Here is a 20924-nt window from a genome sequence, read left to right on the forward strand (position 1 = left end):
TTAGTGTGTTTCTTCTCCTCTTGTTTTGCCTCTGTATGTGAGCATTTGGAACTGCGTCAGGCCTGTGTCTTTTAGCCGTTCTCCTTGTTCGGTGTCCGTCTTCGTCCCTTCACCGCATGTGTTCCTGTTTCTATGCGTTTGGGCGCTGATGACCACGCTGTTTAGCGCCCGTAAACCTCAAACACACACACACTTGAATAGTAATTTGCTGCATTTGATGAGACAATAACTCTTTGTTTACTATTTAATAAGTATGAAATAAGCCAATTTAGAACATTACCCTTGATCCCATACTTGTCAAGTTTATAGATGAGCAGTGCATGATTTACAGAGTCAAAGGCTTTTGTGAGATCACAAAACATTCCTGCAACTTTGGTTGTCTAATGATGCACTGATCTTTTTGATAAACTTGTTAATTGCATCAATAGTACTTTTGCCATGCTGGAAACCAAATTGGTTTTCCGTAATAATATCATATTTCTCCATAAAATTTCGAATCTGCATAGGAGCAGCATTTTCAAAGATTTTTGATAGGACTGGAAGGAGGGAGATGGGATGATAATTCCCCATATCCTCTCTTGACCCATTTTTGAGCAACGGTTTTACTTCTGCATACTTCAGCACCTCTGGGAAGCTTTCTTGTTCAAAGGATTGGTTTATTATTTTAGATAGTGGGTATCCTATTATTTTACACACAAATTTAAGGAATTTTGCTGGTATTCCATCCCAACTTGCAAAATTTTTGTTTTTTAGTTTTGATATTTTTTCTACCTCTGTTGAAACTGTTTTGAATTTTGTGAGGCATTCAGAATTATGATTTAGTCCAAAGGGACATACATTGTTCTCATAATCTGCAACATTAACCTCTGTTTTCTCTACATTAATGAAGAGCTCATTGAGAAGCATTCAGAAATTTGAGCTTGTGGTGTGTGGACACATGAGGCACACTGCATTTGCAATCCTCATGAATAGTTCTGCATGAAAGTGATTGTTATAATAATTCGTGATTTCTCAATGAACAGATGTGTCTACTCTGTATATGCACATATCAAAGCATCAAAATGTAATTTACAATAAATGAAATTTCCAATATTTTCCTCATTATTTATGACTTTATGTATTCCTTTCTTAAATAGTGTAACCAAAATGCAGTCATTGCATGATAGTTTATATATAATTAATCCATATCATATCAGGTGTCCGTTGTGAAAAAGTGCACATTTTACAATATGCAGTAATGCAGGAACTATTTTATATTCCATACTGTGCACTAATTGAGTATTTGGTGGTTTAAGGGGCCACAGGTTCTGGAAATGTGTATAAATTATGTTTGTGGTTGTCCAGTGATATTCAAGATAAATTTATGTTGTACCACATCATATTGCATGTACATGGACAGAGGCTAAAGGTCAGGACAGTGTGAATATTAAATAAGTTTCCATCTCCTTTTGTTTTCTGTGTATATTTCTATGTAGAAGTGTGACACATTTCTTCCACAGAAAGGGGACAGACGAAACAATGCTTTCGCTGTGTTGTTTGTGTTCTGTATTGGGAAGTCAATAGTACTCTACAGATTTCAGTGGTAATTGATGTGATAGGCAGATCTGTGTTTATAGATTCCCAAGAAATTACGAAAATTTGTTAAGACTCAACCTTCTTGAGTGGGCGCTGCCTCTGGTTAAAATTTTGTAGTGGCATTACATTCTACATATAATATACTGGTATGTATGATGTGTTGACTGGAATACTCTCTTTCAAATTCTGAAGGTGACAGGGGTCAAACACAGGGAGTGAAAGGCTATTAACAATTTGTACAGAAACCAGGTGGCTGTTACAAGAGTCGAGGGGCATGGAAGGGAAGCAGTGGTTGGGAAGGGAGTGAGACAGGGTTGTAGCCTATCCCCGATGTTATCCAATCTATATATTGAGCAAGCAGTAAAGGAAACACAAGAAAAATTTGGAGTAGAAATTAAAATCCATGGAGAAGAAATAAAAACTTTGAGGTTTGCCAATGACATTGTAATTCTGTCAGAGACAGCAAAGGACCTGGAAGAGCAGTTGATTGGAATGGACTGTGTCTTGAAAGGAGGATATAAGATGAACATCAACAAAAGCAAAACACGGATAATGGAATGTAGTTGAATTAAATCAGGTGATGCTTAGGGAATCAGGTTAGGAAATGAGACACTTAAAGTAGTAGCTGAATTTTGCTAGTTGGGGAGCAAAATAACTGATGATGGTTGAAGTAGAGAGGGTATAAAATGTAGATTGGCAAGGAAAGTGCTTGTGAAGAAGAGAAATTTGTTAACATCGAGTTTAGATCTAAGTGTCAGGAAGTCTTTTCTGAAAGTATTTGTATGGATTGTAGCCATGTATGGAAGTGAAACATGGCCAATAAATAGTTTAGACAAGAAGAGAACAGAAGCTTTCGAAATGTGTTGTGACAGAAGAATGCTGAAGATTAGATCACGTAACTAATGAGGAGGTAATGAATAGAATTAGGGAAAACAGGAATCTGTGGCACAACTTGACTAGAACAAGGGATCGGTTGGTAGGACATGTTATGAGGCATCAAGGGATCACCAGTTTAGTATTGGAGGGCAGCATGTAGGGTAAAAATCATTGAGGGGGACCAAGAGATGAATACACTAAACAGATTCAGCAGGATGTAGGGTGCAGTAGGTACTTGAAAATGAAGAAGCTTGCACAGGATAGAGTGGCATGGAGAGCTTCATCAAACCAGTCTCTGGACTGAAGACCACAACAACAACATGTATGATGTAGCAAATTCAGTTCGTAATCACTTAAAAATTTTCACATGAAGTGAGAGACTGCAGTACTTCATTTCATTTACATGGGTGGTGTCTTAAATCCTGTTTTAGTAGACATGTAAAATTTTAACAAATAACCAGTTCTAATTAAACAACATTAGGCTTCAGGTAATTCAATGTTGCTCTTCTGTCTGACTGACTAGTTGACAGTATGGCAGTATAAAAATACAGGTTACTGTTGGGAATGCAGCAGGACAGCATAGGTTATCTTCAATCACAAAGATTCCCAATGATTAGTTATGAAATGATATTTATTGAAGGTGAAGAAATGCTCTTTTTAAATGACACTGGTTCTTGTGAAATGTCCAGTGCAATTACACATTTGAAATTATTACAAGTCCTCTAAAATATTAAAACCCTGTCACTGTGCCTCTGAGTGATGCCTACGTAGAGTTCAGAGCTGGACTAAGATGCCTACGGAGCCAAAGTCTTGAAGATGATGGATGAACACTGCAGCTTATAGATTCTGTGGTAACTGGAGGTTGTACATGACTTGGGGCACTAAACACAACTGTCTACCATAGCATGGTGCAGTACCCTTTGAAGTTGTCACCACAGTTATTTCTTATAAGAAAGTAGAAATAGTATTTAGTCGATCCTGTAGGTAGCAGTTCACTGACAACATTGCAAAATAACACCAGGAAATATTGTTAAAGCAAAATAAAGAACTGCAAGCTATGAAAGAAAACTTCACTGTGAGCAACTCACCTAACAGCCTAGAATTGGGTCATGGTAGTTATTACCACCAATTTTTTTAAAGATAATTAAATGCAGGCAGTTATCAAAGAAGCCTTGGTTCACAACAGGTATCAGTATCTCCACAAAGGAAAAGTGAAATATGGAATATTTTTAACATCTCGAGTGCCACAAAACCACCATTGGCCACATGGCAGTCAATGTGTTGACAGAGAGACTTGGAAAGAAAGTGGAGGTATTATTCAGTTTAGAGAGAATGAGAATATTGTAAAAAAACAATCCATTTGTAACACACATTTTTCATAATTGCCTTTTAAGAATAGTGTAGAAAATTGGCACAAATACCATATTTACGCAAGTATATGACAACCTTGAATATAAGACGTCGCCCTTTTCTTAAGAGACTCTTTGAGAAAAACTATTTTTAACGTATTTGTGACTGATCAAAACTACAAACTGTGTTAATGACAAACTATCTGTGTAAAAAGTTAACATTCTTAACTTATGCCATTTATTGATTATCTATCTTTTGTTAATACAAGGAGAAATAAAATAAACAAAAAGAAATGGTTACATTACTTTTTATCTTTGCTACCTTTTTGCTTACTTAGCCTGTCATCTGTGGTGTCATTATTTTTAATTCTCCTCAGCATAATAGTGTAGCTGCAAAATTTATATCTTCGTTGTCACAAATATTTGGCTGTTTCTTCCGAATACAATATGTTGCAAATTTTGAGGTTGTTGTTACAGTGAGACTTGAGGACACATCTGCTTTATCAGAATACATAGCATATTTCACTTTTATACTGATGTGAGAATGTCAGATCTGTCATTGGCTGTGTACAACCAGCTGTTGACAGACACCGTTTCATTCCCACCACGCCTTACAGTGAGCAATGACAGCATTGCAGCATGAAACTTGTAAGTATGCTATGGCCCCATCTGGACTTTAACTGTTTTCAGCTGAAATGTATACTATTGTTGAGTATTTGTCCAATTTTAGTCATTTCTGACCACAAATGGATTCAGGAAAACTGCATTTTAAACATGGTAGATGTGCATAAAAACCAAATCACACAGCAGGGATTACCATGGCTGGCATGATGATGAAATCTGTTTCCCACTCACCACTCCCCTCCCAGCACTCCTCCTAATTCTCAGCCAAGCATGTATCACTGTTCCATTTCTAACACATTTGTAGTGCTGGGCTTCAGCAACTGTGAAACACAGACTTCAATATCTTCTAGGATTCATTTCATATGTAACAACTGCAACTAATATAAATAAAAATGTAAATGTCCATTTGTTCAAAATTTTAAATCTCCCAAATTTCAACAACTGTTTTAGAATTTTGACAAAGCATCGCATTCAGATACGTGTTAGTTTTTATATACCTGCTGGACCACCATCTCATATAAATACATATTTAATATAGAAAGGGGAAACATTGCCAAAAAATCTTGAAATTTTGAATATGTGTGTTACCAATAATACACTTACCTTCTTGAGAAGCATAATTGCCTGACATGTCACTATATCTTTCTTTTGAATTAGAGGCAAAACCATAAGGAGCAATTCTTCGACTATTGGCAAATCCGTTTCTATAACATTTGCGAACGATGAAGGACCTTGTACCCTATTAAGATGAAATCATGTGTAACAGTTATTATTAGTATACTTTTAATGTCAAATTGTAATAAAACCATGATACTTTACAAATTGAAATAAGGTTTATGCAAATTAACCCCAATTCTCTATGAAGCATAGAGAGCCCACCTCCTCCTATATTTCTCCTCGTAATCCAAGTTTCTGTCCTTCCTTTGCTCATTAGCATGGGCTTAGCACCAAAACAACTAATAACTCTACTTTGCACTGAGTATGTGCACTTGAAGTGGAAATGTTTGTTCTGTACACCAGCAGCAAATCATGATACAATTTGCAGCTGACCTTACACTGTGTGAGAGGTTTAGCATCGGAGGTAACTGTCACCCCTGTCTGCTAACTGGCAGCCAAGTACACCATCTAGCAAACTTATCGTGAATCGTAACTCCCAGTGAGATGGGCTTAAGGTTGAGTTGTTCATAGTGCAGGCTATTTCTGTTGTTGATGTTATATTTATGAATGCCGATACTATTTTCAAATAATGCTTGATTATTCGCAACATACAAGCTGTTGCTAGTAGGCTTGGTTTTTGAAACATTTGCCTACTGGAAGTTTGTTGATAGACACTTGATATAATCCATTTTCTAATTTTTCCATCACCAAAGTCAGCAATTAGAGAAAATAATGCTGTGTGTGCCAGCACTATCATGTACGCTTAGCATACCAGCAGTGTCGCTTGCCCTCATTGAGTGTGCCAGCAGTGTCGCGCGCCTCCGCTGAGTGTGCCAGCAGTGTCGCGCGGCTCTGCCGAGTTTGCCAGCAGTGTCGCGCGCTTCAGCTGTGAGTGCTAGCACCAATTTGAGGGCCAGTAACACGAGTATTGTTGCCCATGCCAAACATGTCATTACTGTCACCTGTGCTGTGTACTAAAACGTGTTTACTGGGTCAAGGGCACCAAAATTGACGATTGTGCTAAAAATGTCACCTGTGCTGAGTGTGCTGACGCAGTCATCTGAGCCTTTGCAGTCACCCATGCCAAGTGCACCACTGCAGTCACGTGCACTGCACTCGCCAACAGAGTCGCCTGCACTGAGCACACCAACGGAGTCACCTGCACCGAGCACGCCAAGGGAGTCGCCCGCGCCAAGCACGCCAAAGGAGTCGCCCGCGCCGAGCACACCAAAGGAGTCGCCCACGCCGAGTACGCCAAAGGAGTCGCCCGCGCCGAGCACACCAACGGAGACGCTCGTGCCGAGCACGCCAACGGAGTCGCCCGCGCCTAGCACGCCAACGCTGTCGCCCTCGTCAACAATGTTACCCCATGCCAAGTGCTACAAAGCTGTCACCAATGCCAACGCTGTTACCAGTGCCAACGCTGTCACCAATGCCAACATTGTCACCAGTGCCAAATCTGTCACCAGTGCCAACGCTGTCACCAGTAGCAACGCTGTCGGCTGCGCCATCACAGTCGCCTGTGATGAGCGTGCCAGCACTGTCACCCAAGCCGAGTGCGTCAACGCTGCCACCCATGCCAGATGCGTCAATGTTGTCACCTGTTCTAGGTGCATCACCGCTGTTGTCTGCTCCAAGCACGCCAACAGTGTCCCACACGCCGAGTGCACCAACAGTATCACGCATGCCGAGTGCACGAATACTACCCACAGATTGTTGAATTGCAAAATGTTCTTCTATCTGCTGCTCTTTCCCAGTCTTCTCTCTTTCTCGTTCTCCTTCTTCTACTTTTTTGTAGTGACCAGTGCTGACTCTTTGTTGACCAGCATACAAACAGTATATGGGAAGATTCCCAAGAAATGTAATCCGCCTCTTGGACTTCATGCCATGCCATTTGGATGCTGGCAGTAACCAAGATTAGTGCTTCAGCTCGCACTGAATCCACAAAGCCACATCGTTTGCAGCTCCTTACGTAAATCTAATCGTTTGTATTGGTGTGTACGTAATATGTGACATTAAATTCATGTCAGTTGCATTTGCCCTTCTTGGTACTGTGATTTCACATATATAAGTACATCTTTCTTCAGATGTGAAGGCTGTAAATTATTAATTTGTATTTTCTGTTCTGAATTGTCCATGGAAATATGATTTGATACTTGTTATGAAAGATCTCACAGATGATTAATCGTTGTACTTGTAAATAGTGTAGGATGGAGAAAACCAGTGTGTTACATGGTACATTAGAAGTTTGATCCAAATAAGATTAATTAATTTAAATAGTTTGTTGCAGAACTTTTTCTGGATTTAATTGATTACTGACTTCACTTTTGTTTTTATGTGTGTTTTCATTCATGCTTACAAAGGGTGGTCAGAAACAGTACGAAAAGCTTGTAAGGGTGTTGCAAGGTAGGTCGTTCTGAGAAGTAATTGTTAAAATAAAAGTTCTATACCTTGCACCATTTCTGAGTGAGTTAGCATTGAAGTTTGGGAATCAGGCTGCTGCATGCATAAATTCAAGTGGCTCTCCAGATACAATTGTAACAGTTGTCCTCGTAGTGCGGATGATTGCATGTGAGACTACCATTCCACATCCAATTTTTGTTTCACTCTCTTGTTCACTTTTAGGAAACCAAACAAAGAATACATTTAGTGACACCACCTGTGGCGAGTTGTTTAAGTTTGCATGTGCAATGGCCTGATTGGCTAACTTCAGTGCTATTTAACTCAGAAATGACACCGTTTTTCTTAACTATTATTTCCCAGTACAACCTACACTGTGCAACATTTACAAGTTTTTCAGACTGTTTTTGACCATCCTGTACAATGATTTTGTTTCATACATATATTCTTTGCATTATTTTCTTTGAAGAAAATCTTAAGGGTCATGATATTTATGAAACTTTACTATAAAAATAATTTCCCTGCATATTGTTATGAGTTGTCTGATAGTTGGTAGTTTTAATTAAATATTTTCCTTCAGTAATGATGATTTTTCATTTATCAATCATAGTTGTATAAACTTAATTACTTCTCAGTTTGTTGTTGTTCGTGTGTGGGCATCCAACAATGATTTTGTAACCAGAGATCAAGATATCTTTGTTCAATCTTTCCACCTCCACTTATCCTCTTGTGTTGCTTGTGATTTTACGTTTGCAATCATTTTTCTGTAGTAATTTGTAATTTATGCTATCATGATGTATTTGAAAATACTCTTCTTCAGAGTGAACTAATGGAAAGGTCTGACCTCATGTTAAAACCTAGTTAAAATTTGAATTAATTAATTAATTTATTTTATTTAGTAGCAGAGAAACTTCCTGTTGCCCAGGTATTTATTTATTGCTGTGTGTGCATACCTCGAATTCTCTCATCAGTGAAGCTACACTTTTTTTGTCATTGCTTACAGTGTTTTGCAATGCAAAGCACTAGATTGGTAATTATTTTATGCATAACACGTCAACATTTATGCCTTGCTCCTGCCGCTCTGGACTCAGATCATGTAAGATTTTAAAGGTCAAACCAGACATTCCTGCACCGAAAATTGTTTTAAATCCAACACTCAGTTTGCAGTCAGCTTTGCTGATATGAGCTCTCCAAAACAATTACATTGTTATCTCTAAGATAACTAAATATTGTGATCATAAATTATGGATCATGATAAATTATCCTTCATGTCACTCAAACAAAACATTATCATCAAATATTGAGAGACCAACTAAAAACTACATAAAAAGTAAAATGTCAAGCTCTATAGGATCTTCTTGCCCAAAAGAAAAAAATTAAGCTTTTGAGTTAACAGATAAATTCCAAAATTAATTAGGTTCATTTCCTCTCAAGTCTTTCATTTCAACCACTAATTAAGAGATTAATGATTATGCTGCCTTTGCACGGTCAAAATACTATAGCTCTTTAAAATTTTCTCCGTGGGCAGGCCAGACCTCCCAATATTCTCAAGATGACATATTTCTGATAAAGAGGCAGAAATCAAATTTGCCTTTAACAAATTAACAATGACAAATACTACAAACAAAATAAATATACTAATTCATCACAATTACAAAAATTTTAATCTAACATCTGGATAAAGCCAATTAAGTAAAAACATAATTTTTTCTTAATAAATGAGGTATCTCAGGAAACAATTAACTCAGTAATAATTGTGATGCATTAACTATAAATTTATTGTCAGTCTACCTAAGTTGAGAAAGTAAATAAATACTAAAATATTGATAAACTGTGAAACAAAAGGAACAATAAACCAAATTCACTTAAATAAATTTAACCTAATATTTCATAACCCACCTCCATTACAATTAAACTATAATATGCAAAATCAGTTCTGCAAAATATACTCAGACAAAAAATTGAATAAAATTATTTCTGTTAAATAATATCCTAATTTGCACTGAAAAATTTTCAGTTTTTACAACATACACGCTTAATCTAGTATGACATAAAAAATAACCATCCATAGAAAAAAAACATATGTAAGATAAATAAGGAAAAATTACCCAAATAGCTAAAGAAGTTATTAAAGCAAAACAGAAGAAAAATAATAAAGCAAATAATTTGATATAACTGGAATATGCAGCCCCCTTACAAGCAGATTTAATTGCTTCACAATAACGTTGAGGGATACCAACAAGACCTACCTCATTAGGATCTTTTTGAATTCTAACATAACCTAAAATCTTTTCATTGTAATACAGTTAAAAAAGGCTACACTAATTAAAACACAAATAACTAGAAGATGATAATTCAAAATAAATATGAATAAATCATGAAGTATGAATGTGACTTGTAGATGATAAACTTTCTTGTCATTTGTTTCAGTGGTTTGCAAGGCAGAGTACTAGATCACTTATTATTTTATGCGTAGTATTCTTTCTAAATATGTGAGGAATGCACACAATAAATACAAGAGGTGTAACATCTCCACATTTATATGTCTTCAACCTACTGAAAGAAAAACTGTAAAATATTGTGATACAGTATTCCAAACATGTACATTTTGTGCATAATTATCATGCAATTAGGTCAACATTTGACAGTCTTATATATTGTGGACTGACCTCACCTAGGCCAGATTTAGAAGTACACTGTCCTAATATCAGGCTATTTCGACACATGCTCCACATAAAAATTAGAATTTTTAAACTTACAATAGGAAACCTGAAAGCTTACTAGGGACTTCAATGTAAAAAAAGAATATACATACATATATGCTGTGATGGTACACACAACATTTTTGTGATTTGTCAGTAATAGTTTTCTCTGCCAATGATCTGCAAAATGCCACAGCTGAAGTACATTTGTTGTACTAAGTGCAATGTGAATTGCCTGTACTTCTTGGTCAGTGCGAATTTAAACTGTGGCTGTAAGTGATACAAGATTTTTATGACATGACCAAGAATCTAGAAGGCAGAGTGCTTTGCACAAACTGGAAGAAAATTGTCAAGTATTAAAAGCTAACATTTTCCTTTCCCATTTTTACAGATTTTGATGAATCTGCCACATGTTTCTGCACAGAACATAGACTGCTGAACACATGGTCCAATTTTTATGGCTGATTCTCAAAGCAAACCGTATCAAATAGTTAAAAATATGCCACCAGACTTATCATAGAGTATGAATGTATGCAGCAGGGTTCCCAAGTTTTTTTCTGAACATAATCAGGATTTTTTATGAGGACTAGATAAAACACACACAGGCATACAAATCAGAATACAGTGTAAGAAAGCACTGCACTTTCCCTTATTGATAATTCTGCTTGCTATTCAACCTCCTTAGTAGGATTTTCCCTTCTTCCCCATCAAGAAAACTCTGAAACTGTAGGCACATAAATGAGTAAATCATCTTCACCATTAATTCAGCTTCTAATGTAGCCATTGACAAACGATTTTTCTTTCTGGAGCAGCATTGGAATGAAGTATAGAAAATACAAAACAGACAGCTTTGAACGGGTTTTCACAGTTTTCATAATGATGAAAGACTTTCACCCACTTCTCAGAATTCATCTTAAAAAAGTTCTCCCCTTCTTCTTTGAGAAAGGTGTTTAATTGCACGTATCATTCGAACATCAAATCCTCTTCTATATGAAGTTCTGATCGAGAAATCGCTTCTATGACTTCTGAAAGTGAACACCGTGTCCCTGTTAATGAAAATGGTTTGAAACCTTTGTAAACACTCTCTTCAAAGTTAAATCATTTGACAAGACAGTGTGTACCATGCTGCAAGTAATCAGCCACTTCTGTTTTGAATGTTTTGACATGATCATCATTTATGGACTTCAAGATGACTGAGGGTGTGACAGAGCCAAAATGATTTTCCTTTCTTTGTTTCAGAGAAGATACAAAGTGGGTCACAGAGTCAGATTTGTCTGTTATGAGTGCGTCATCAGACTGAAGATTTGCATTTAATGATGCAAAATAACCATCAATGTCCATTGTGAAGCCCTGATATGCCAAAAATAATGTGAGGCCTGAGTTTCTCCTGGTGTATACAATGTTCAAATAACTTATGAAAATGCAGCCTTGTGACATCATCGACAACTGATGATATTTCAACAGGAGCACACCCTACCATTTTCAAGGCAAAACTTCAGCAAGTAAGTGCTATGTAAGGGAATTTAAAACCTCTGTTCTCGGAGAAACTCTGGAAAGATAACACTCACACACACTGTAAACACTAGTGCCATCACAAACCAAAGATGTCAGACTAAGAAAATGAAACACTTTCAGCCGTCCTTAGGATGTCATTTATTGTGTAGCTGCCATTTTTGGCATTTCAGTTCACCATCTTCAGGCCTTAGTTGATGTTGAAGGGTTTATACAGTTGATTGTTGGAGAGACGACATTTCAGTTGTAGGTAGTCTGCGTAAACCGGTTATGTTGGCCACTGGTGCATCGTATATATGGATCATGATAACCTCTTCAGCATCAACTAAGGCCTGAAGATGGCACATTGAAGTGCCGAAACTGTAGCTACAGAATAAATGGCACCTTAAGGACAGCTGTATGTGTTTCATTTTCTTACAATAGTGAATGGCCGTAGTCCTCCAGACCTCCACCCACAAAGATGGACATACGAGAAGATGACTGATGTCAGAAGTTATCGATAGTAAAATTAATTATGAACAGGTGAGGTTGCATAAACTCTGTCCCTCTGTTTTTTGACAAGGGATAGAGAGGATGATTTCATGCAGAATTTAAACAAAACTACCATCTCTATTTATAAGGTTATTTGCGAGTTTAATTTCAACAGCTTCCTTAATAATAATGTCCCAATAGTTGGACATGAATGCAATAATGTCCATGTCGTTATATGCCATGGGATGGCCACGGCCAAGACAAGGTTCTGCAGTGACAGATTTCCTTGGCTGTTGTATGCATGTGTGCTGCTTAAGATCAGTGCTGTTGTATGCATGTGTGCTGCTTAAGATCAGTGCACTGGCCCTCTACAGTCCTGATAATGCACTGATCTTAGATGGTGGTTGAAAAACATACTTCACATATTTCCCCAAAATGTGACACATGCTGTTTGACATGCTTCATGAAGGCAAGAAGACTATCAGGACTGTGCAGGACTGATGTACAGAGCATAAGCAGCACACATGTGTACAACATCCGAGGAAATCTGTCATTGCAGAACTTTATCTTGGCACTGGCCATCCCCTGAATATAACAAAATGGGGATTCTGGCATACACATCCAACTACTGGAATATTGTTATTAAGGAAGCTGTTGAAATTAAATTGGCAAATAACCTTGTAATTAGAAATGGTGGTCTTGTTTAAATTCTGTATAGAAGCCTCCTCTCTCCCTTGTCAAAAAACAGAGGGACAGTGTTTATGTTACCGTATCTGTGTGTTATTAATTTCACTACTGATAACTTCAGACTTGGGTCATCTCTGGTTTGTGATGATGTGCGCGCGCGCACACACACACACACACACACACACACACACACACACACACACAGAGAGAGAGGAGAGAGAGAGAGAGAGAGAGAGAGAGAGAGAGTCTTATCTCCCCAGATTAGCTCTGAGAACTGTGGTTTTAAATTGCACAGCATTTACTTGCTGCAGTTTTTACTTGAAAATGACAGGGTCTGCGCCTGTCGAAATATCAGCAGTTGTCGATGAAGTCATCCTGCATGCCAAAAATAATTCATCTTCAAAAAAAAATCTCTGAGTACCTTTAGTGTGTACTCATGCGAGAGGAAGTAAGATTTGATTGATTTAAAGATTTTCACTATTCACTGTAGGGCCAGAGTGAGAGATAGCCAGCTGTGCTACGTGGTTTAAAATCTCCTACCATTCAATGTCCATCCAAGCAAAAAAAATCCGTTTTCACTGAGTCCTTTAGTAGATCAGTGGAATCCATTATATATCTTAATAACAATGTGTTCTACATCAATTCAAAAGTGTAATTGCTGCGACACTTACATGCCACTGCAGTCGAGTTTGGATTTACTTCGTGTAGCTCGACTTATAGACTTTTATTCTTTTCAAAATTATCAGGGGCATTATCAGCAGAAAAACTGCTGACATTCTTCAGTGGTTAAGATGCTTTGGTAAGTTCACTTTTTATTCATGCTGCAACTGAATCAGATGTACAGCCATGTTCTTCACAAGAAAAATAACATACCACAAGTGCAAAGGTTTTATTGTGTTATTTGTTGAATGCATCCAAAGAAACAGAATAATAAACAGAATTGTCCAACTGCTTAATTTTTAGCTCATTTTGAATATCGATTCAGTACTGACGAAAGCATTTTCATTGCCTCCATGTTTCCACTTGTATATTTGTCAGATATTTTTCAATTTAGAAACAAATGTGGAAGAAAACTGTTGCAGCAGCCCCAGAAACATAACCATGCCTATGTTGAACTGGGTGCAACACAAAGGATGTTTCTGCAGCTATTACTTTTTCTTTTTCTGGGCTTCTGGTTACCATGGTAGGTAGAAAGAGAACTTACCTTCATTTGCGTTTTCAATGCTGACTATTGAACAGAAGCTCTGTGTGTTGCAGTGTTTGCAGGTTTTTTTACGTCATTTTCGCCTCCATGAGAAACACAGAAATATAAGGAGCACACAGTACAGTGAACAATATGATCATCTTAGCCTCTTCAAAACCATGAGTAAACTTTTCACCCTGCACTAGGGAACTAAGTTTTCAATTTTTGTTTCTTTTTCAGCACCGATACTTCTTTTCTTTTGCTGTCTAATGTTGAATCCGTATTTGTAAAAATGGTTCACAAAGGAAACTGCACAACACTACTTAGTTGTTTTTGCAGAGAATGACTAAGCACTGTTATATCATATTCTGAATTGCTGCCCAAAAACATTGGCTTTTGAGTCCATTTTGCAAACGTTGCTTGCTGACTAAAACTAAAAGCAGAATTTTAAGTTCCAGTAACGTTTACGAGATTGCATCTCAGTTTTAAACCCATGGTGAACAATTTAAAGTGGAGACCGTAATATATGGAATATTGTCCAGTTTTGTGTGATAGTGATTTTTTACCTTTCCTGACAAGGTTTAATCAGGAGTTGGGTTTGCAACTGGAAATTCGGGACAATCCTGCCTAATCTAGGATACCGGGAAGCCCTTATATGCAGGGGGATGTATGTATATTGAACAATTCATTCTGTACCTGTTCACCCTTGGAGGACATTGTATTGGTGTACATTTATTTTTCAAAGTTAGTCCGATGTGAAACTTCCTGGCAGATTAAAACTGTGTGCCCGACCGAGACTCGAACTCGGGACCTTTGCCTTTCGCTGGCAAGTGCTCTACCAACTGAGCTACCGAAGCACGACTCACGCCCGGTACTCACAGCTTTACTTCTGCCAGTATCCGTCTCCTACCTTCCAAACTTTACAGAAGCTCTTCTGCGAAACATGCAGAACTAGCACTCCTGAAAGAAAGGATACTGTGGAGACATGGCTTAGCCACAGGCTGGGGGATGTTTCCAGAATGAGATTTTCACTCTGCAGCGGAGTGTGCGCTGATATGAAACTTCCTGGCAGATTAAAACTGTGTGCCCGACCGAGACTCGAACTCGGGACCTTTGCCTTTCGCGGGCAAGTGCTCTACCAACTGACCTACCGAAGCATGACTCACGCCCGGTACTCACAGCTTTACTTCTGCCAGTATCCGTCTCCTACCTTCCAAACTTTACAGAAGCTCTTCTGCGAAACATGCAGAACTAGCACTCCTGAAAGAAAGGATACTGTGGAGACATGGCTTAGCCACAGCCTGGGGGATGTTTCCAGAATGAGATTTTCACGCTGCAGCGGAGTGTGCGCTGATATGAAACTTCCTGGCAGATTAAAACTGTGTGCCCGACCTAGACTCGAACTCGGGACCTTTGCCTTTCGCGGGCAAGTGCTCTACCAACTGAGCTACCGAAGCACGACTCACGCCCGGTACTCACAGCTTTACTTCTGCCAGTATCCGTGTCCTACCTTCCAAACTTTACAGAAGCTCTTCTGCGAAACATGCAGAACTAGCACTCCTGAAAGAAAGGATACTGTGGAGACATGGCTTAGCCACAGCCTGGGGGATGTTTCCAGAATGAGATTTTCACTCTGCAGCGGAGTGTGCGCTGATATGAAACTTCCTGGCAGATTAAAACTGTGTGCCCGACCTAGACTCGAACTCGGGACCTTTGCCTTTCGCGGGCAAGTGCTCTACCAACTGAGCTACCGAAGCACGACTCACGCCCGGTACTCACAGCTTTACTTCTGCCAGTATCCGTGTCTCTACCTTCCAAACTTTACAGAAGCTCTTCTGCGAAACATGCAGAACTAGCACTCCTGAAAGAAAGGATACTGTGGAGACATGGCTTAGCCACAGCCTGGGGGATGTTTCCAGAATGAGATTTTCACTCTGCAGCGGAGTGTGCGCTGATATGAAACTTCCTGGCAGATTAAAACTGTGTGCCCGACCGAGATTCGAACTCGGGACCTTTGCCTTTCGCGGGCAAGTGCTCTACCAACTGAGCTACCGAAGCACGACTCACGCCCGGTACTCACAGCTTTACTTCTGCCAGTATCCGTCTCCTACCTTCCAAACTTTACAGAAGCTCTTCTGCGAAACATGCAGAACTAGCACTCCTGAAAGAAAGGATACTGTGGAGACATGGCTTAGCCACAGCCTGGGGGATGTTTCCAGAATGAGATTTTCACTCTGCAGCGGAGTGTGCGCTGATATGAAACTTCCTGGCAGATTAAAAGTGTGTGCCCGACCGAGACTCGAACTCGGGACCTTTGCCTTTCACGGGCAAGTGCTCTACCAACTGAGCTACCGAAGCACGACTCACGCCCGGTACTCACAGCTTTACTTCTGCCAGTATCCGTCTCCTACCTTCCAAACTTTACAGAAGCTCTTCTGCGAAACATGCAGAACTAGCACTCCTAAAAGAAAGGATACTGTGGAGACATGGCTTAGCCACAGCCTGGGGGATGTTTCCAGAATGAGTTTTAATCTGCCAGGAAGTTTCATATCAGCGCACACTCCGCTGCAGAGTGAAAATCTCATTCTGGAAACATCCCCCAGGCTGTGGCTAAGCCATGTCTCCACAGTATCCTTTCTTTCAGGAGTGCTAGTTCTGCATGTTTCGCAGAAGAGCTTCTGTAAAGTTTGGAAGGTAGGAGACGGATACTGGCAGAAGTAAAGCTGTGAGTACCGGGCGTGAGTCGTGCTTCGGTAGCTCAGTTGGTAGAGCACTTGCCCGCGAAAGGCAAAGGTCCCGAGTTCGAGTCTCGGTCGGGCACACAGTTTTAATCTGCCAGGAAGTTTCATATCAGCGCACACTCCGCTGCAGAGTGAAAATCTCATTCTGGAAACATCCCCCAGGCTGTGGCTAAGCCATGTCTCCACAGTATCCTTTCTTTCAGGAGTGCTAGTTCTGCATGTTTCGCAGAAGAGCTTCTGTAAAGTTTGGAAGGTAGGAGACGGATACTGGCAGAAGTAAAGCTGTGAGTACCGGGCGTGAGTCGTGCTTCGGTAGCTCAGTTGGTAGAGCACTTGCCCGCGAAAGGCAAAGGTCCCGAGTTCGAGTCTCGGTCGGGCACACAGTTTTAATCTGCCAGGAAGTTTCATATCAGCGCACACTCCGCTGCAGAGTGAAAATCTCATTCTAGTCCGATGTGCATTGTCTACATAAGATTCAGAAAAACCATTGATCACCTCGGTTTCAATAATTTATTTTTTGAATACTTTTCCCTATAAATATTTTATTTTCCTAGATACAGACTTATGTGGTATCTTAAAGTGTGTTATCAGACCTGGAGAAGGTGGAAAATCTCTTGCATCTAGAGCCCAATCATGCAGGATAACATCAGTAACACTAAATGATTTTTGTCTGGCTGTGGAAAAAAGTCACATATCTCAAATTTAACATTGCAACTTTGTTTTTCTGGGAACACTGTTCACATTTACACTGCCCAAAATGAAATCGTTTTGAAGAATACTGACATGTGAACATTTGTCACCTTTGTTTAACCAATATGCAGTCATTTTTTTCAACTGATAGGAGATAATTAGTTTCTAACTTTTCTTTTGGATATAATTGATTATCGGATGTAGCATATCACTTGCAGTTCCTTCAGGAATATAATTCCCTTCTGTTGCTTTTTTGTTGAAAGATTTGCACTAAGAGAGTTAAATTGTTTTCTCACATAATTATTAATTATTTAAAATTTCACCCATTGTTTCACAGATCAGGTAATCTGTGCATGTATTTTCCATTGACTGTTTCAGTTGGTAATTGTTGTAGCCCTCTGCAGTAAGCAGCTAAACATTTTCGTAGTTCTCCATCCCCTGCACTGGGAGATTCAAAATACAAAATATTTTTAAGCTTTATCTTTTGTGGAAAATGATGTATTACAGCAATTATAACACAGCCTTCAATAATTTTCTTTTTAATTGCCCAGTAAGAATGCAGCATATTTTCATTCATGCTTGTCACGCTATCTTAGGTATCAGCTGCCTATCATCATCTAAAGCTATCATCTGCATCTTCCAATTTCTTACTTTTACTTACTCCACAAGGAGTGGGGGTGGGAATTATCCCCAACCTCCGTGTGCTGGTCCTTTCTGGTATGAATTGGTAGTTAAAAATTTGGGATGTTAGTTTTATATTATGTTAATTGCAAGAGACAAGAAAGTAGAACAGGTCTGGAAATGGCACATCAGACAGTTACCTTGTTTGATTAGTGTTATTGTAGAAATTCTTGCCTTTTTGTTTTTTTTTTTCTTGTGAGTACTTAGCTAGTTGTTGTTTTCTTTTGGTGAGTAATGATCTTGCCTCATATACATAAATTTTTCCATACTATTCACACAAAATTTCCTAGAACAATTCTCTCCTATCAGCCATGTAGTCCTATTGCAGAGCAAAAGAACATTGTGCAAGTACCATTTAATACTAATTATTAATTTGAAATAAAGTCTCTGGTTGGAAATATCATGGCATCAGCTGTGTTAGTTATAGATATACTACATATTAGCGAATTTTGAAAATTTTTGCATGACTGGGACTCAAACTAGGGTTTCCCACTTATTCCAAGCGGTCGCCTTAACCATTTCATCTATCTGTGCATGACGTTCAGACTGACCCAAACTTCCATATTTCACACTGCCTTCATCCTTATACCATGTCCCCTACCTACAGCAGAGCTTTACTGTGTATTCCAGCACCAGTGAAAACGAGATTATGAGGGATCAAGACCAATAATATTAATGTAGATGTATATAATGTGACATGTTGGAGTTTGGGTCAGTCTGGGAGGTGTGCATGGATAGTGAATGTGGTTAGGGCTATCGCTCGCTCTAAGTGGGAAATCTGGATGCAAGTCATGGTGCGACACAAATTTTCACCTGTCAGTGATAAGTAGTATATCCATACCTAACACATCTGATACCAAGATATTTTCAGTCAGCGAATTTATTTAGAATTAATTTTGGATGGACGCCAATCGTCATTAATGTCTGATCAACCAGATATGCAAGTATATATTAGTTATACTTTAAAACAGAAGGTTTTGGCAACATACTATAAACAAGAAAAGTATCAAATTTAAGTATCAAGAAAGATCAAAAGGAAACTAATGAAAACAACCAGAAGTCGTCATTTTTATGAAAGCCTTAAGTAGGATCCGAAAGACAGATGTGACAAGTAATAAATCCATATTTGTACTGCTTCTGGGCTCGTATTTACAGGGTGACCCAAAAGTCTTTTAACATTCCAAACTTCAATACATCACAGAAAAATGTAAGTAATGAGGCAAAAATTAACACACACATGCTCGAAATGACATGAGGTTTTATTGAAAAAAAAAAAACAAAAAAACAAACAGAATGACCAACAGATGGCGTTTCATATGGTACAAAAGCAATAATTATCATAACAATTCATGCTTAGCAAAAATGATGTTCTTTATAACAAATATTCAACATGTCAGCCATCGGTCATCAACAGTACCTGAAGTCAAGGGACAATGTTGTGAATAGCACTGTGCAGCATATCGGTAGGTATAGTGAGAGATTTCAGTTGGATATTGTTTTTAGCATCCCTAATGAAGTTGGATGATTGCAGTAGACTTGGGGTATCAGGTAAACCCATAACTAATAATCAAACGGATTGAGATCTGGGGTCCTTGGAAGCTAAGTATGATGGATGTAGTGGCTCAGCGCGTAGTCCTCACCAAATTATGTGTGCAAGAGATCTTTCAAATATGTAGCAATATAGGGTGGAGCACCACCCTGCATAAAAGTTGTACCTTCCACCAGGTGTTTCATTAGCCAGGATAGGGATGCTCTGACTTCCTCTCTAATTAAAGTTCATTTTATACACAATTCTTATGTGGTGTCACTGATGTGTTGCTGTCCAGCACTATCTGTTTTCCAGTTTTTGCAATGTTTTTTGGTTTCAGTGAGACCCCACATCATTTCAGGCATGTGTGTCAATTTCTGCCTCTCTGCCTAGATTATTCTATGTAGTGCATTTGAAAATGTTGACGGATTTACAACAAAAAATTGTGCATAATCTTTGCAGATGGTTGCTATATGACAAATTCTGGTGTTAAATGTTCACATTCTGCTTCAGTAAGGGCAAATCTATTCAACAGAATAACAAACAGACCAGGCAAACTGACTGACTTTAGCACAAAAGGTGGCTTAAAGATTCTTCCTAAAGGAAGATTTTTAAGTGAATTGTCAAATTAAATTAAAAGCAAAATACTGTTTGTTCTGCTTTTTGAGTATTATTGTCAAATGGATTTTTTTATATTAAAACAGTTGTATTACATGGATACCAGTGAGAATGATCTCTGATAAATGGTAAGAAGTTGAGGATGTACCTTTCATTTAAGTGTACTACAGTGAAATGACTTTACATTACTGTATTTCAGTCTATATCTAATTATACAGTAACCTAAAACATTGAATTAAAATTCTACCTTTGAAGATACCAATGGAGTAGGAGGACTAGCACAATAAAAATTTCTTTAATACAATCATAAACTCTACTACAATGTGTAAATGACATTTAATGTGCTCTGGTAGGTTGTGTACCCCTGTATATGGGTAGGTTGTGTACCCATGTATATGGTTCCTATCTGTACTAATGTTAAACCTTTGACTTCTTTGTAGAGATTGTTTTTGGTCCTAGTGTTATGTTCACTGTGTTTCACAGCTAGAGAAATATGGCTTAATGACAAAGGAGCATAACCCTTTAGAGATGAGTGACATAGCTCCTATGTCCCATGGATGTACTCCAAAAAGATGAGCAACGTAGGGCGTACATGGTCCTTTTGTCAGCTTTGTAAATGTATCCCATTTA

General features: G+C 38.5%; 1 protein-coding gene and 2 non-coding genes across 3 annotated transcripts in view; 1 reads left to right on the forward strand and 2 right to left on the reverse strand.

Annotated features, from left to right (window-relative positions):
* LOC126299116 (exopolyphosphatase PRUNE1-like) overlaps nucleotides 1-20924 on the forward strand; it is a 142148-nt gene that overhangs the window by 29117 nt on the left and 92107 nt on the right. The window lies entirely within an intron of this gene.
* Trnas-cga (transfer RNA serine (anticodon CGA)) lies at nucleotides 16021-16095 on the reverse strand. The gene has a single exon. It is a non-coding gene; the product is annotated as a tRNA-Ser (tRNA).
* On the reverse strand, nucleotides 16321-16395 carry Trnas-uga (transfer RNA serine (anticodon UGA)). Its single transcript has one exon. It is a non-coding gene; the product is annotated as a tRNA-Ser (tRNA).

The sequence above is a fragment of the Schistocerca gregaria genome, chromosome X (assembly GCF_023897955.1).
Source record: "Schistocerca gregaria isolate iqSchGreg1 chromosome X, iqSchGreg1.2, whole genome shotgun sequence".
Classification (NCBI taxonomy): domain Eukaryota; kingdom Metazoa; phylum Arthropoda; class Insecta; order Orthoptera; family Acrididae; genus Schistocerca; species Schistocerca gregaria.